Raw genomic sequence first — 14,395 nt, 5'->3', positions numbered from 1 at the left:
GACGCTTTCTGGCCCATCCCGTATGACTTTGTACCCGGTAGAAGGGCTTAACAGTCCTCCTACTAAAGCTCACCAAAAGCGGAGGAACTGGCCCGTACGGGGATCGAACCCGCGACCTTGGCGTTATTAGCACCACGCTCTAACCAACTGAGCTAACCGGCCATATGTGATGTGCTCGGTCTTCTGATGCTTTCCGGCCCTACCCGCCCGAATGTCTACCGAATAAAAGGGATTAAAGGTCCGTTTGCCCACAATTGAAAAGAAAGGGCTGTGCAACCTGTCCAAAAGATAGCAGTGGGTCTTCAGAAAAAAAGAGCCTGGCTCACACAGGGGTTGAGGCTGCGCCCTTAATGTAATTAGCATCGCACTCTAAGCTACTTGGGAAGATTAGAGCCAGGTGACTACAGGGCTCGAACCAGAGGCTTTGGCATGATTAGCAGAATGCTCTAACCAACTCAGCTCACTGGTCATGTATTTTGGCAAATCTAACAACACTTTCTGGGCCTTCTTAAATGACTGTCTAGCTGGATAAAAGGGCCGACAGGTCCGACCTAATTCTGATGAGAAAAGCCAGGCAACTACACAGATGGAACTGGAGACTTTGGCATTATTAGCATAATGCTCTAACCAACTGAGCTCGCCGGAAATGAAAGAGTTTTGCAACCTGTCCACTATATAACAGAGAGCTCACCAAAATTCAAGAATCTGGCCCCTGACCGGCCGTGGGCTGTGGCCATTCATCTGACGCTTTCTGGCCCATCCCGTATGACTTTGTACCCGGTAGAAGGGCTTAACAGTCCTCCTACTAAAGCTCACCAAAAGCGGAGGAACTGGCCCGTACGGGGATCGAACCCGCGACCTTGGCGTTATTAGCACCACGCTCTAACCAACTGAGCTAACCGGCCATATGTGATGTGCTCGGTCTTCTGATGCTTTCCGGCCCTACCCGCCCGAATGTCTACCGAATAAAAGGGATTAAAGGTCCGTTTGCCCACAATTGAAAAGAAAGGGCTGTGCAACCTGTCCAAAAGATAGCAGTGGGTCTTCAGAAAAAAAGAGCCTGGCTCACACAGGGGTTGAGGCTGCGACCTTAATGTAATTAGCATCGCACTCTAAGCTACTTGGGAAGATTAGAGCCAGGTGACTACAGGGCTCGAACCAGAGGCTTTGGCATGATTAGCAGAATGCTCTAACCAACTCAGCTCACTGGTCATGTATTTTGGCAAATCTAACAACACTTTCTGGGCCTTCTTAAATGACTGTCTAGCTGGATAAAAGGGCCGACAGGTCCGACCTAATTCTGATGAGAAAAGCCAGGCAACTACACAGATGGAACTGGAGACTTTGGCATTATTAGCATAATGCTCTAACCAACTGAGCTCGCCGGAAATGAAAGAGTTTTGCAACCTGTCCACTATATAACAGAGAGCTCACCGAAATTCAAGAATCTGGCCCCTGACCGGCCGTGGGCTGTGGCCATTCATCTGACGCTTTCTGGCCCATCCCGTATGACTTTGTACCCGGTAGAAGGGCTTAACAGTCCTCCTACTAAAGCTCACCAAAAGCGGAGGAACTGGCCCGTACGGGGATCGAACCCGCGACCTTGGCGTTATTAGCACCACGCTCTAACCAACTGAGCTAACCGGCCATATGTGATGTGCTCGGTCTTCTGATGCTTTCCGGCCCTACCCGCCCGAATGTCTACCGAATAAAAGGGATTAAAGGTCCGTTTGCCCACAATTGAAAAGAAAGGGCTGTGCAACCTGTCCAAAAGATAGCAGTGGGTCTTCAGAAAAAAAGAGCCTGGCTCACACAGGGGTTGAGGCTGCGACCTTAATGTAATTAGCATCGCACTCTAAGCTACTTGGGAAGATTAGAGCCAGGTGACTACAGGGCTCGAACCAGAGGCTTTGGCATGATTAGCAGAATGCTCTAACCAACTCAGCTCACTGGTCATGTATTTTGGCAAATCTAACAACACTTTCAAGGCCTTCTTAAATGACTGTCTAGCTGGATAAAAGGGCCGACAGGTCCGACCTAATTCTGATGAGAAAAGCCAGGCAACTACACAGATGGAACTGGAGACTTTGGCATTATTAGCATAATGCTCTAACCAACTGAGCTCGCCGGAAATGAAAGAGTTTTGCAACCTGTCCACTATATAACAGAGAGCTCACCAAAATTCAAGAATCTGGCCCCTGACCGGCCGTGGGCTGTGGCCATTCATCTGACGCTTTCTGGCCCATCCCGTATGACTTTGTACCCGGTAGAAGGGCTTAACAGTCCTCCTACTAAAGCTCACCAAAAGCGGAGGAACTGGCCCGTACGGGGATCGAACCCACGACCTTGGCGTTATTAGCACCACGCTCTAACCAACTGAGCTAACCGGCCATATGTGATGTGCTCGGTCTTCTGATGCTTTCCGGCCCTACCCGCCCGAATGTCTACCGAATAAAAGGGATTAAAGGTCCGTTTGCCCACAATTGAAAAGAAAGGGCTGTGCAACCTGTCCAAAAGATAGCAGTGGGTCTTCAGAAAAAAAGAGCCTGGCTCACACAGGGGTTGAGGCTGCGACCTTAATGTAATTAGCATCGCACTCTAAGCTACTTGGGAAGATTAGAGCCAGGTGACTACAGGGCTCGAACCAGAGGCTTTGGCATGATTAGCAGAATGCTCTAACCAACTCAGGTCACTGGTCATGTATTTTGGCAAATCTAACAACACTTTCTGGGCCTTCTTAAATGACTGTCTAGCTGGATAAAAGGGCCGACAGGTCCGACCTAATTCTGATGAGAAAAACCAGGCAACTACACAGATGGAACTGGAGACTTTGGCATTATTAGCATAATGCTCTAACCAACTGAGCTCGCCGGAAATGAAAGAGTTTTGCAACCTGTCCACTATATAACAGAGAGCTCACCAAAATTCAAGAATCTGGCCCCTGACCGGCCATGGGCTGTGGCCATTCATCTGACGCTTTCTGGCCCATCCCGTATGACTTTGTACCCGGTAGAAGGGCTTAACAGTCCTCCTACTAAAGCTCACCAAAAGCGGAGGAACTGGCCCGTACGGGGATCGAACCCGCGACCTTGGCGTTATTAGCACCACGCTCTAACCAACTGAGCTAACCGGCCATATGTGATGTGCTCGGTCTTCTGATGCTTTCCGGCCCTACCCGCCCGAATGTCTACCGAATAAAAGGGATTAAAGGTCCGTTTGCCCACAATTGAAAAGAAAGGGCTGTGCAACCTGTCCAAAAGATAGCAGTGGGTCTTCAGAAAAAAAGAGCCTGGCTCACACAGGGGTTGAGGCTGCGACCTTAATGTAATTAGCATCGCACTCTAAGCTACTTGGGAAGATTAGAGCCAGGTGACTACAGGGCTCGAACCAGAGGCTTTGGCATGATTAGCAGAATGCTCTAACCAACTCAGCTCACTGGTCATGTATTTTGGCAAATCTAACAACACTTTCTGGGCCTTCTTAAATGACTGTCTAGCTGGATAAAAGGGCCGACAGGTCCGACCTAATTCTGATGAGAAAAGCCAGGCAACTACACAGATGGAACTGGAGACTTTGGCATTATTAGCATAATGCTCTAACCAACTGAGCTCGCCGGAAATGAAAGAGTTTTGCAACCTGTCCACTATATAACAGAGAGCTCACCAAAATTCAAGAATCTGGCCCCTGACCGGCCATGGGCTGTGGCCATTCATCTGACGCTTTCTGGCCCATCCCGTATGACTTTGTACCCGGTAGAAGGGCTTAACAGTCCTCCTACTAAAGCTCACCAAAAGCGGAGGAACTGGCCCGTACGGGGATCGAACCCGCGACCTTGGCGTTATTAGCACCACGCTCTAACCAACTGAGCTAACCGGCCATATGTGATGTGCTCGGTCTTCTGATGCTTTCCGGCCCTACCCGCCCGAATGTCTACCGAATAAAAGGGATTAAAGGTCCGTTTGCCCACAATTGAAAAGAAAGGGCTGTGCAACCTGTCCAAAAGATAGCAGTGGGTCTTCAGAAAAAAAGAGCCTGGCTCACACAGGGGTTGAGGCTGCGCCCTTAATGTAATTAGCATCGCACTCTAAGCTACTTGGGAAGATTAGAGCCAGGTGACTACAGGGCTCGAACCAGAGGCTTTGGCATGATTAGCAGAATGCTCTAACCAACTCAGCTCACTGGTCATGTATTTTGGCAAATCTAACAACACTTTCTGGGCCTTCTTAAATGACTGTCTAGCTGGATAAAAGGGCCGACAGGTCCGACCTAATTCTGATGAGAAAAGCCAGGCAACTACACAGATGGAACTGGAGACTTTGGCATTATTAGCATAATGCTCTAACCAACTGAGCTCGCCGGAAATGAAAGAGTTTTGCAACCTGTCCACTATATAACAGAGAGCTCACCAAAATTCAAGAATCTGGCCCCTGACCGGCCGTGGGCTGTGGGCTGTGGCCATTCATCTGACGCTTTCTGGCCCATCCCGTATGACTTTGTACCCGGTAGAAGGGCTTAACAGTCCTCCTACTAAAGCTCACCAAAAGCGGAGGAACTGGCCCGTACGGGGATCGAACCCGCGACCTTGGCGTTATTAGCACCACGCTCTAACCAACTGAGCTAACCGGCCATATGTGATGTGCTCGGTCTTCTGATGCTTTCCGGCCCTACCCGCCCGAATGTCTACCGAATAAAAGGGATTAAAGGTCCGTTTGCCCACAATTGAAAAGAAAGGGCTGTGCAACCTGTCCAAAAGATAGCAGTGGGTCTTCAGAAAAAAAGAGCCTGGCTCACACAGGGGTTGAGGCTGCGCCCTTAATGTAATTAGCATCGCACTCTAAGCTACTTGGGAAGATTAGAGCCAGGTGACTACAGGGCTCGAACCAGAGGCTTTGGCATGATTAGCAGAATGCTCTAACCAACTCAGCTCACTGGTCATGTATTTTGGCAAATCTAACAACACTTTCTGGGCCTTCTTAAATGACTGTCTAGCTGGATAAAAGGGCCGACAGGTCCGACCTAATTCTGATGAGAAAAGCCAGGCAACTACACAGATGGAACTGGAGACTTTGGCATTATTAGCATAATGCTCTAACCAACTGAGCTCGCCAGAAATGAAAGAGTTTTGCAACCTGTCCACTATATAACAGAGAGCTCACCAAAATTCAAGAATCTGGCCCCTGACCGGCCGTGGGCTGTGGCCATTCATCTGACGCTTTCTGGCCCATCCCGTATGACTTTGTACCCGGTAGAAGGGCTTAACAGTCCTCCTACTAAAGCTCACCAAAAGCGGAGGAACTGGCCCGTACGGGGATCGAACCCGCGACCTTGGCGTTATTAGCACCACGCTCTAACCAACTGAGCTAACCGGCCATATGTGATGTGCTCGGTCTTCTGATGCTTTCCGGCCCTACCCGCCCGAATGTCTACCGAATAAAAGGGATTAAAGGTCCGTTTGCCCACAATTGAAAAGAAAGGGCTGTGCAACCTGTCCAAAAGATAGCAGTGGGTCTTCAGAAAAAAAGAGCCTGGCTCACACAGGGGTTGAGGCTGCGACCTTAATGTAATTAGCATCGCACTCTAAGCTACTTGGGAAGATTAGAGCCAGGTGACTACAGGGCTCGAACCAGAGGCTTTGGCATGATTAGCAGAATGCTCTAACCAACTCAGCTCACTGGTCATGTATTTTGGCAAATCTAACAACACTTTCTGGGCCTTCTTAAATGACTGTCTAGCTGGATAAAAGGGCCGACAGGTCCGACCTAATTCTGATGAGAAAAGCCAGGCAACTACACAGATGGAACTGGAGACTTTGGCATTATTAGCATAATGCTCTAACCAACTGAGCTCGCCGGAAATGAAAGAGTTTTGCAACCTGTCCACTATATAACAGAGAGCTCACCGAAATTCAAGAATCTGGCCCCTGACCGGCCGTGGGCTGTGGCCATTCATCTGACGCTTTCTGGCCCATCCCGTATGACTTTGTACCCGGTAGAAGGGCTTAACAGTCCTCCTACTAAAGCTCACCAAAAGCGGAGGAACTGGCCCGTACGGGGATCGAACCCGCGACCTTGGCGTTATTAGCACCACGCTCTAACCAACTGAGCTAACCGGCCATATGTGATGTGCTCGGTCTTCTGATGCTTTCCGGCCCTACCCGCCCGAATGTCTACCGAATAAAAGGGATTAAAGGTCCGTTTGCCCACAATTGAAAAGAAAGGGCTGTGCAACCTGTCCAAAAGATAGCAGTGGGTCTTCAGAAAAAAAGAGCCTGGCTCACACAGGGGTTGAGGCTGCGACCTTAATGTAATTAGCATTGCACTCTAAGCTACTTGGGAAGATTAGAGCCAGGTGACTACAGGGCTCGAACCAGAGGCTTTGGCATGATTAGCAGAATGCTCTAACCAACTCAGCTCACTGGTCATGTATTTTGGCAAATCTAACAACACTTTCAAGGCCTTCTTAAATGACTGTCTAGCTGGATAAAAGGGCCGACAGGTCCGACCTAATTCTGATGAGAAAAGCCAGGCAACTACACAGATGGAACTGGAGACTTTGGCATTATTAGCATAATGCTCTAACCAACTGAGCTCGCCGGAAATGAAAGAGTTTTGCAACCTGTCCACTATATAACAGAGAGCTCACCAAAATTCAAGAATCTGGCCCCTGACCGGCCGTGGGCTGTGGCCATTCATCTGACGCTTTCTGGCCCATCCCGTATGACTTTGTACCCGGTAGAAGGGCTTAACAGTCCTCCTACTAAAGCTCACCAAAAGCGGAGGAACTGGCCCGTACGGGGATCGAACCCACGACCTTGGCGTTATTAGCACCACGCTCTAACCAACTGAGCTAACCGGCCATATGTGATGTGCTCGGTCTTCTGATGCTTTCCGGCCCTACCCGCCCGAATGTCTACCGAATAAAAGGGATTAAAGGTCCGTTTGCCCACAATTGAAAAGAAAGGGCTGTGCAACCTGTCCAAAAGATAGCAGTGGGTCTTCAGAAAAAAAGAGCCTGGCTCACACAGGGGTTGAGGCTGCGACCTTAATGTAATTAGCATCGCACTCTAAGCTACTTGGGAAGATTAGAGCCAGGTGACTACAGGGCTCGAACCAGAGGCTTTGGCATGATTAGCAGAATGCTCTAACCAACTCAGGTCACTGGTCATGTATTTTGGCAAATCTAACAACACTTTCTGGGCCTTCTTAAATGACTGTCTAGCTGGATAAAAGGGCCGACAGGTCCGACCTAATTCTGATGAGAAAAACCAGGCAACTACACAGATGGAACTGGAGACTTTGGCATTATTAGCATAATGCTCTAACCAACTGAGCTCGCCGGAAATGAAAGAGTTTTGCAACCTGTCCACTATATAACAGAGAGCTCACCAAAATTCAAGAATCTGGCCCCTGACCGGCCATGGGCTGTGGCCATTCATCTGACGCTTTCTGGCCCATCCCGTATGACTTTGTACCCGGTAGAAGGGCTTAACAGTCCTCCTACTAAAGCTCACCAAAAGCGGAGGAACTGGCCCGTACGGGGATCGAACCCGCGACCTTGGCGTTATTAGCACCACGCTCTAACCAACTGAGCTAACCGGCCATATGTGATGTGCTCGGTCTTCTGATGCTTTCCGGCCCTACCCGCCCGAATGTCTACCGAATAAAAGGGATTAAAGGTCCGTTTGCCCACAATTGAAAAGAAAGGGCTGTGCAACCTGTCCAAAAGATAGCAGTGGGTCTTCAGAAAAAAAGAGCCTGGCTCACACAGGGGTTGAGGCTGCGACCTTAATGTAATTAGCATCGCACTCTAAGCTACTTGGGAAGATTAGAGCCAGGTGACTACAGGGCTCGAACCAGAGGCTTTGGCATGATTAGCAGAATGCTCTAACCAACTCAGCTCACTGGTCATGTATTTTGGCAAATCTAACAACACTTTCTGGGCCTTCTTAAATGACTGTCTAGCTGGATAAAAGGGCCGACAGGTCCGACCTAATTCTGATGAGAAAAGCCAGGCAACTACACAGATGGAACTGGAGACTTTGGCATTATTAGCATAATGCTCTAACCAACTGAGCTCGCCGGAAATGAAAGAGTTTTGCAACCTGTCCACTATATAACAGAGAGCTCACCAAAATTCAAGAATCTGGCCCCTGACCGGCCATGGGCTGTGGCCATTCATCTGACGCTTTCTGGCCCATCCCGTATGACTTTGTACCCGGTAGAAGGGCTTAACAGTCCTCCTACTAAAGCTCACCAAAAGCGGAGGAACTGGCCCGTACGGGGATCGAACCCGCGACCTTGGCGTTATTAGCACCACGCTCTAACCAACTGAGCTAACCGGCCATATGTGATGTGCTCGGTCTTCTGATGCTTTCCGGCCCTACCCGCCCGAATGTCTACCGAATAAAAGGGATTAAAGGTCCGTTTGCCCACAATTGAAAAGAAAGGGCTGTGCAACCTGTCCAAAAGATAGCAGTGGGTCTTCAGAAAAAAAGAGCCTGGCTCACACAGGGGTTGAGGCTGCGCCCTTAATGTAATTAGCATCGCACTCTAAGCTACTTGGGAAGATTAGAGCCAGGTGACTACAGGGCTCGAACCAGAGGCTTTGGCATGATTAGCAGAATGCTCTAACCAACTCAGCTCACTGGTCATGTATTTTGGCAAATCTAACAACACTTTCTGGGCCTTCTTAAATGACTGTCTAGCTGGATAAAAGGGCCGACAGGTCCGACCTAATTCTGATGAGAAAAGCCAGGCAACTACACAGATGGAACTGGAGACTTTGGCATTATTAGCATAATGCTCTAACCAACTGAGCTCGCCGGAAATGAAAGAGTTTTGCAACCTGTCCACTATATAACAGAGAGCTCACCGAAATTCAAGAATCTGGCCCCTGACCGGCCGTGGGCTGTGGCCATTCATCTGACGCTTTCTGGCCCATCCCGTATGACTTTGTACCCGGTAGAAGGGCTTAACAGTCCTCCTACTAAAGCTCACCAAAAGCGGAGGAACTGGCCCGTACGGGGATCGAACCCGCGACCTTGGCGTTATTAGCACCACGCTCTAACCAACTGAGCTAACCGGCCATATGTGATGTGCTCGGTCTTCTGATGCTTTCCGGCCCTACCCGCCCGAATGTCTACCGAATAAAAGGGATTAAAGGTCCGTTTGCCCACAATTGAAAAGAAAGGGCTGTGCAACCTGTCCAAAAGATAGCAGTGGGTCTTCAGAAAAAAAGAGCCTGGCTCACACAGGGGTTGAGGCTGCGACCTTAATGTAATTAGCATTGCACTCTAAGCTACTTGGGAAGATTAGAGCCAGGTGACTACAGGGCTCGAACCAGAGGCTTTGGCATGATTAGCAGAATGCTCTAACCAACTCAGCTCACTGGTCATGTATTTTGGCAAATCTAACAACACTTTCAAGGCCTTCTTAAATGACTGTCTAGCTGGATAAAAGGGCCGACAGGTCCGACCTAATTCTGATGAGAAAAGCCAGGCAACTACACAGATGGAACTGGAGACTTTGGCATTATTAGCATAATGCTCTAACCAACTGAGCTCGCCGGAAATGAAAGAGTTTTGCAACCTGTCCACTATATAACAGAGAGCTCACCAAAATTCAAGAATCTGGCCCCTGACCGGCCGTGGGCTGTGGCCATTCATCTGACGCTTTCTGGCCCATCCCGTATGACTTTGTACCCGGTAGAAGGGCTTAACAGTCCTCCTACTAAAGCTCACCAAAAGCGGAGGAACTGGCCCGTACGGGGATCGAACCCACGACCTTGGCGTTATTAGCACCACGCTCTAACCAACTGAGCTAACCGGCCATATGTGATGTGCTCGGTCTTCTGATGCTTTCCGGCCCTACCCGCCCGAATGTCTACCGAATAAAAGGGATTAAAGGTCCGTTTGCCCACAATTGAAAAGAAAGGGCTGTGCAACCTGTCCAAAAGATAGCAGTGGGTCTTCAGAAAAAAAGAGCCTGGCTCACACAGGGGTTGAGGCTGCGACCTTAATGTAATTAGCATCGCACTCTAAGCTACTTGGGAAGATTAGAGCCAGGTGACTACAGGGCTCGAACCAGAGGCTTTGGCATGATTAGCAGAATGCTCTAACCAACTCAGGTCACTGGTCATGTATTTTGGCAAATCTAACAACACTTTCTGGGCCTTCTTAAATGACTGTCTAGCTGGATAAAAGGGCCGACAGGTCCGACCTAATTCTGATGAGAAAAACCAGGCAACTACACAGATGGAACTGGAGACTTTGGCATTATTAGCATAATGCTCTAACCAACTGAGCTCGCCGGAAATGAAAGAGTTTTGCAACCTGTCCACTATATAACAGAGAGCTCACCAAAATTCAAGAATCTGGCCCCTGACCGGCCATGGGCTGTGGCCATTCATCTGACGCTTTCTGGCCCATCCCGTATGACTTTGTACCCGGTAGAAGGGCTTAACAGTCCTCCTACTAAAGCTCACCAAAAGCGGAGGAACTGGCCCGTACGGGGATCGAACCCGCGACCTTGGCGTTATTAGCACCACGCTCTAACCAACTGAGCTAACCGGCCATATGTGATGTGCTCGGTCTTCTGATGCTTTCCGGCCCTACCCGCCCGAATGTCTACCGAATAAAAGGGATTAAAGGTCCGTTTGCCCACAATTGAAAAGAAAGGGCTGTGCAACCTGTCCAAAAGATAGCAGTGGGTCTTCAGAAAAAAAGAGCCTGGCTCACACAGGGGTTGAGGCTGCGACCTTAATGTAATTAGCATCGCACTCTAAGCTACTTGGGAAGATTAGAGCCAGGTGACTACAGGGCTCGAACCAGAGGCTTTGGCATGATTAGCAGAATGCTCTAACCAACTCAGCTCACTGGTCATGTATTTTGGCAAATCTAACAACACTTTCTGGGCCTTCTTAAATGACTGTCTAGCTGGATAAAAGGGCCGACAGGTCCGACCTAATTCTGATGAGAAAAGCCAGGCAACTACACAGATGGAACTGGAGACTTTGGCATTATTAGCATAATGCTCTAACCAACTGAGCTCGCCGGAAATGAAAGAGTTTTGCAACCTGTCCACTATATAACAGAGAGCTCACCAAAATTCAAGAATCTGGCCCCTGACCGGCCATGGGCTGTGGCCATTCATCTGACGCTTTCTGGCCCATCCCGTATGACTTTGTACCCGGTAGAAGGGCTTAACAGTCCTCCTACTAAAGCTCACCAAAAGCGGAGGAACTGGCCCGTACGGGGATCGAACCCGCGACCTTGGCGTTATTAGCACCACGCTCTAACCAACTGAGCTAACCGGCCATATGTGATGTGCTCGGTCTTCTGATGCTTTCCGGCCCTACCCGCCCGAATGTCTACCGAATAAAAGGGATTAAAGGTCCGTTTGCCCACAATTGAAAAGAAAGGGCTGTGCAACCTGTCCAAAAGATAGCAGTGGGTCTTCAGAAAAAAAGAGCCTGGCTCACACAGGGGTTGAGGCTGCGCCCTTAATGTAATTAGCATCGCACTCTAAGCTACTTGGGAAGATTAGAGCCAGGTGACTACAGGGCTCGAACCAGAGGCTTTGGCATGATTAGCAGAATGCTCTAACCAACTCAGCTCACTGGTCATGTATTTTGGCAAATCTAACAACACTTTCTGGGCCTTCTTAAATGACTGTCTAGCTGGATAAAAGGGCCGACAGGTCCGACCTAATTCTGATGAGAAAAGCCAGGCAACTACACAGATGGAACTGGAGACTTTGGCATTATTAGCATAATGCTCTAACCAACTGAGCTCGCCGGAAATGAAAGAGTTTTGCAACCTGTCCACTATATAACAGAGAGCTCACCAAAATTCAAGAATCTGGCCCCTGACCGGCCGTGGGCTGTGGGCTGTGGCCATTCATCTGACGCTTTCTGGCCCATCCCGTATGACTTTGTACCCGGTAGAAGGGCTTAACAGTCCTCCTACTAAAGCTCACCAAAAGCGGAGGAACTGGCCCGTACGGGGATCGAACCCGCGACCTTGGCGTTATTAGCACCACGCTCTAACCAACTGAGCTAACCGGCCATATGTGATGTGCTCGGTCTTCTGATGCTTTCCGGCCCTACCCGCCCGAATGTCTACCGAATAAAAGGGATTAAAGGTCCGTTTGCCCACAATTGAAAAGAAAGGGCTGTGCAACCTGTCCAAAAGATAGCAGTGGGTCTTCAGAAAAAAAGAGCCTGGCTCACACAGGGGTTGAGGCTGCGCCCTTAATGTAATTAGCATCGCACTCTAAGCTACTTGGGAAGATTAGAGCCAGGTGACTACAGGGCTCGAACCAGAGGCTTTGGCATGATTAGCAGAATGCTCTAACCAACTCAGCTCACTGGTCATGTATTTTGGCAAATCTAACAACACTTTCTGGGCCTTCTTAAATGACTGTCTAGCTGGATAAAAGGGCCGACAGGTCCGACCTAATTCTGATGAGAAAAGCCAGGCAACTACACAGATGGAACTGGAGACTTTGGCATTATTAGCATAATGCTCTAACCAACTGAGCTCGCCAGAAATGAAAGAGTTTTGCAACCTGTCCACTATATAACAGAGAGCTCACCAAAATTCAAGAATCTGGCCCCTGACCGGCCGTGGGCTGTGGCCATTCATCTGACGCTTTCTGGCCCATCCCGTATGACTTTGTACCCGGTAGAAGGGCTTAACAGTCCTCCTACTAAAGCTCACCAAAAGCGGAGGAACTGGCCCGTACGGGGATCGAACCCGCGACCTTGGCGTTATTAGCACCACGCTCTAACCAACTGAGCTAACCGGCCATATGTGATGTGCTCGGTCTTCTGATGCTTTCCGGCCCTACCCGCCCGAATGTCTACCGAATAAAAGGGATTAAAGGTCCGTTTGCCCACAATTGAAAAGAAAGGGCTGTGCAACCTGTCCAAAAGATAGCAGTGGGTCTTCAGAAAAAAAGAGCCTGGCTCACACAGGGGTTGAGGCTGCGACCTTAATGTAATTAGCATCGCACTCTAAGCTACTTGGGAAGATTAGAGCCAGGTGACTACAGGGCTCGAACCAGAGGCTTTGGCATGATTAGCAGAATGCTCTAACCAACTCAGCTCACTGGTCATGTATTTTGGCAAATCTAACAACACTTTCTGGGCCTTCTTAAATGACTGTCTAGCTGGATAAAAGGGCCGACAGGTCCGACCTAATTCTGATGAGAAAAGCCAGGCAACTACACAGATGGAACTGGAGACTTTGGCATTATTAGCATAATGCTCTAACCAACTGAGCTCGCCGGAAATGAAAGAGTTTTGCAACCTGTCCACTATATAACAGAGAGCTCACCAAAATTCAAGAATCTGGCCCCTGACCGGCCGTGGGCTGTGGCCATTCATCTGACGCTTTCTGGCCCATCCCGTATGACTTTGTACCCGGTAGAAGGGCTTAACAGTCCTCCTACTAAAGCTCACCAAAAGCAGAGGAACTGGCCCGTACAGGGATCGAACTCGCGACCTTGGCGTTATTAGCACCACGCTCTAACCAACTGAGCTAACCGGCCATATGTGATGTGCTCGGTCTTCTGATGCTTTCCGGCCCTACCCGCCCGAATGTCTACCGAATAAAAGGGATTAAAGGTCCGTTTGCCCACAATTGAAAAGAAAGGGCTGTGCAACCTGTCCAAAAGATAGCAGTGGGTCTTCAGAAAAAAAGAGCCTGGCTCACACAGGGGTTGAGGCTGCGACCTTAATGTAATTAGCATCGCACTCTAAGCTACTTGGGAAGATTAGAGCCAGGTGACTACAGGGCTCGAACCAGAGGCTTTGGCATGATTAGCAGAATGCTCTAACCAACTCAGCTCACTGGTCATGTATTTTGGCAAATCTAACAACACTTTCTGGGCCTTCTTAAATGACTGTCTAGCTGGATAAAAGGGCCGACAGGTCCGACCTAATTCTGATGAGAAAAGCCAGGCAACTACACAGATGGAACTGGAGACTTTGGCATTATTAGCATAATGCTCTAACCAACTGAGCTCGCCGGAAATGAAAGAGTTTTGCAACCTGTCCACTATATAACAGAGAGCTCACCAAAATTCAAGAATCTGGCCCCTGACCGGCCGTGGGCTGTGGCCATTCATCTGACGCTTTCTGGCCCATCCCGTATGACTTTGTACCCGGTAGAAGGGCTTAACAGTCCTCCTACTAAAGCTCACCAAAAGCGGAGGAACTGGCCCGTACGGGGATCGAACCCACGACCTTGGCGTTATTAGCACCACGCTCTAACCAACTGAGCTAACCGGCCATATGTGATGTGCTCGGTCTTCTGATGCTTTCCGGCCCTACCCGCCCGAATGTCTACCGAATAAAAGGGATTAAAGGTCCGTTTGCCCACAATTGAAAAGAA

At 49.2% G+C, this 14,395-nt stretch overlaps 15 non-coding genes across 15 annotated transcripts; all 15 read right to left on the bottom strand.

The window, feature by feature from the left end:
* Positions 1-88: 88 nt before the first annotated feature.
* TRNAI-AAU (transfer RNA isoleucine (anticodon AAU)) lies at positions 89-162 on the bottom strand. Its single transcript has one exon. It is a non-coding gene; the product is annotated as a tRNA-Ile (tRNA).
* A 669-nt stretch (positions 163-831) lies between these two features.
* Positions 832-905, bottom strand: TRNAI-AAU (transfer RNA isoleucine (anticodon AAU)). Its single transcript has one exon. It is a non-coding gene; the product is annotated as a tRNA-Ile (tRNA).
* Positions 906-1,574: 669 nt separating this feature from the next.
* TRNAI-AAU (transfer RNA isoleucine (anticodon AAU)) lies at positions 1,575-1,648 on the bottom strand. The gene has a single exon. It is a non-coding gene; the product is annotated as a tRNA-Ile (tRNA).
* Positions 1,649-3,060: 1,412 nt separating this feature from the next.
* Positions 3,061-3,134, bottom strand: TRNAI-AAU (transfer RNA isoleucine (anticodon AAU)). The gene has a single exon. It is a non-coding gene; the product is annotated as a tRNA-Ile (tRNA).
* A 669-nt stretch (positions 3,135-3,803) lies between these two features.
* Positions 3,804-3,877, bottom strand: TRNAI-AAU (transfer RNA isoleucine (anticodon AAU)). The gene has a single exon. It is a non-coding gene; the product is annotated as a tRNA-Ile (tRNA).
* Positions 3,878-4,553: 676 nt separating this feature from the next.
* TRNAI-AAU (transfer RNA isoleucine (anticodon AAU)) lies at positions 4,554-4,627 on the bottom strand. Its single transcript has one exon. It is a non-coding gene; the product is annotated as a tRNA-Ile (tRNA).
* A 669-nt stretch (positions 4,628-5,296) lies between these two features.
* TRNAI-AAU (transfer RNA isoleucine (anticodon AAU)) lies at positions 5,297-5,370 on the bottom strand. The gene has a single exon. It is a non-coding gene; the product is annotated as a tRNA-Ile (tRNA).
* A 669-nt stretch (positions 5,371-6,039) lies between these two features.
* TRNAI-AAU (transfer RNA isoleucine (anticodon AAU)) lies at positions 6,040-6,113 on the bottom strand. Its single transcript has one exon. It is a non-coding gene; the product is annotated as a tRNA-Ile (tRNA).
* A 1,412-nt stretch (positions 6,114-7,525) lies between these two features.
* TRNAI-AAU (transfer RNA isoleucine (anticodon AAU)) lies at positions 7,526-7,599 on the bottom strand. The gene has a single exon. It is a non-coding gene; the product is annotated as a tRNA-Ile (tRNA).
* A 669-nt stretch (positions 7,600-8,268) lies between these two features.
* Positions 8,269-8,342, bottom strand: TRNAI-AAU (transfer RNA isoleucine (anticodon AAU)). Its single transcript has one exon. It is a non-coding gene; the product is annotated as a tRNA-Ile (tRNA).
* Positions 8,343-9,011: 669 nt separating this feature from the next.
* Positions 9,012-9,085, bottom strand: TRNAI-AAU (transfer RNA isoleucine (anticodon AAU)). Its single transcript has one exon. It is a non-coding gene; the product is annotated as a tRNA-Ile (tRNA).
* A 1,412-nt stretch (positions 9,086-10,497) lies between these two features.
* On the bottom strand, positions 10,498-10,571 carry TRNAI-AAU (transfer RNA isoleucine (anticodon AAU)). The gene has a single exon. It is a non-coding gene; the product is annotated as a tRNA-Ile (tRNA).
* A 669-nt stretch (positions 10,572-11,240) lies between these two features.
* TRNAI-AAU (transfer RNA isoleucine (anticodon AAU)) lies at positions 11,241-11,314 on the bottom strand. Its single transcript has one exon. It is a non-coding gene; the product is annotated as a tRNA-Ile (tRNA).
* Positions 11,315-11,990: 676 nt separating this feature from the next.
* TRNAI-AAU (transfer RNA isoleucine (anticodon AAU)) lies at positions 11,991-12,064 on the bottom strand. Its single transcript has one exon. It is a non-coding gene; the product is annotated as a tRNA-Ile (tRNA).
* A 669-nt stretch (positions 12,065-12,733) lies between these two features.
* On the bottom strand, positions 12,734-12,807 carry TRNAI-AAU (transfer RNA isoleucine (anticodon AAU)). Its single transcript has one exon. It is a non-coding gene; the product is annotated as a tRNA-Ile (tRNA).
* Between the last annotated feature and the right edge of the window lie 1,588 nt (positions 12,808-14,395).

Source organism: Engystomops pustulosus, chromosome 4, assembly GCF_040894005.1.
Source record: "Engystomops pustulosus chromosome 4, aEngPut4.maternal, whole genome shotgun sequence".
Taxonomy (NCBI): Eukaryota; Metazoa; Chordata; class Amphibia; order Anura; family Leptodactylidae; genus Engystomops; species Engystomops pustulosus.
The sequence above is the reverse complement of the archived record's forward strand: the minus strand, read 5'-3'. Positions and strand labels throughout refer to the sequence as shown.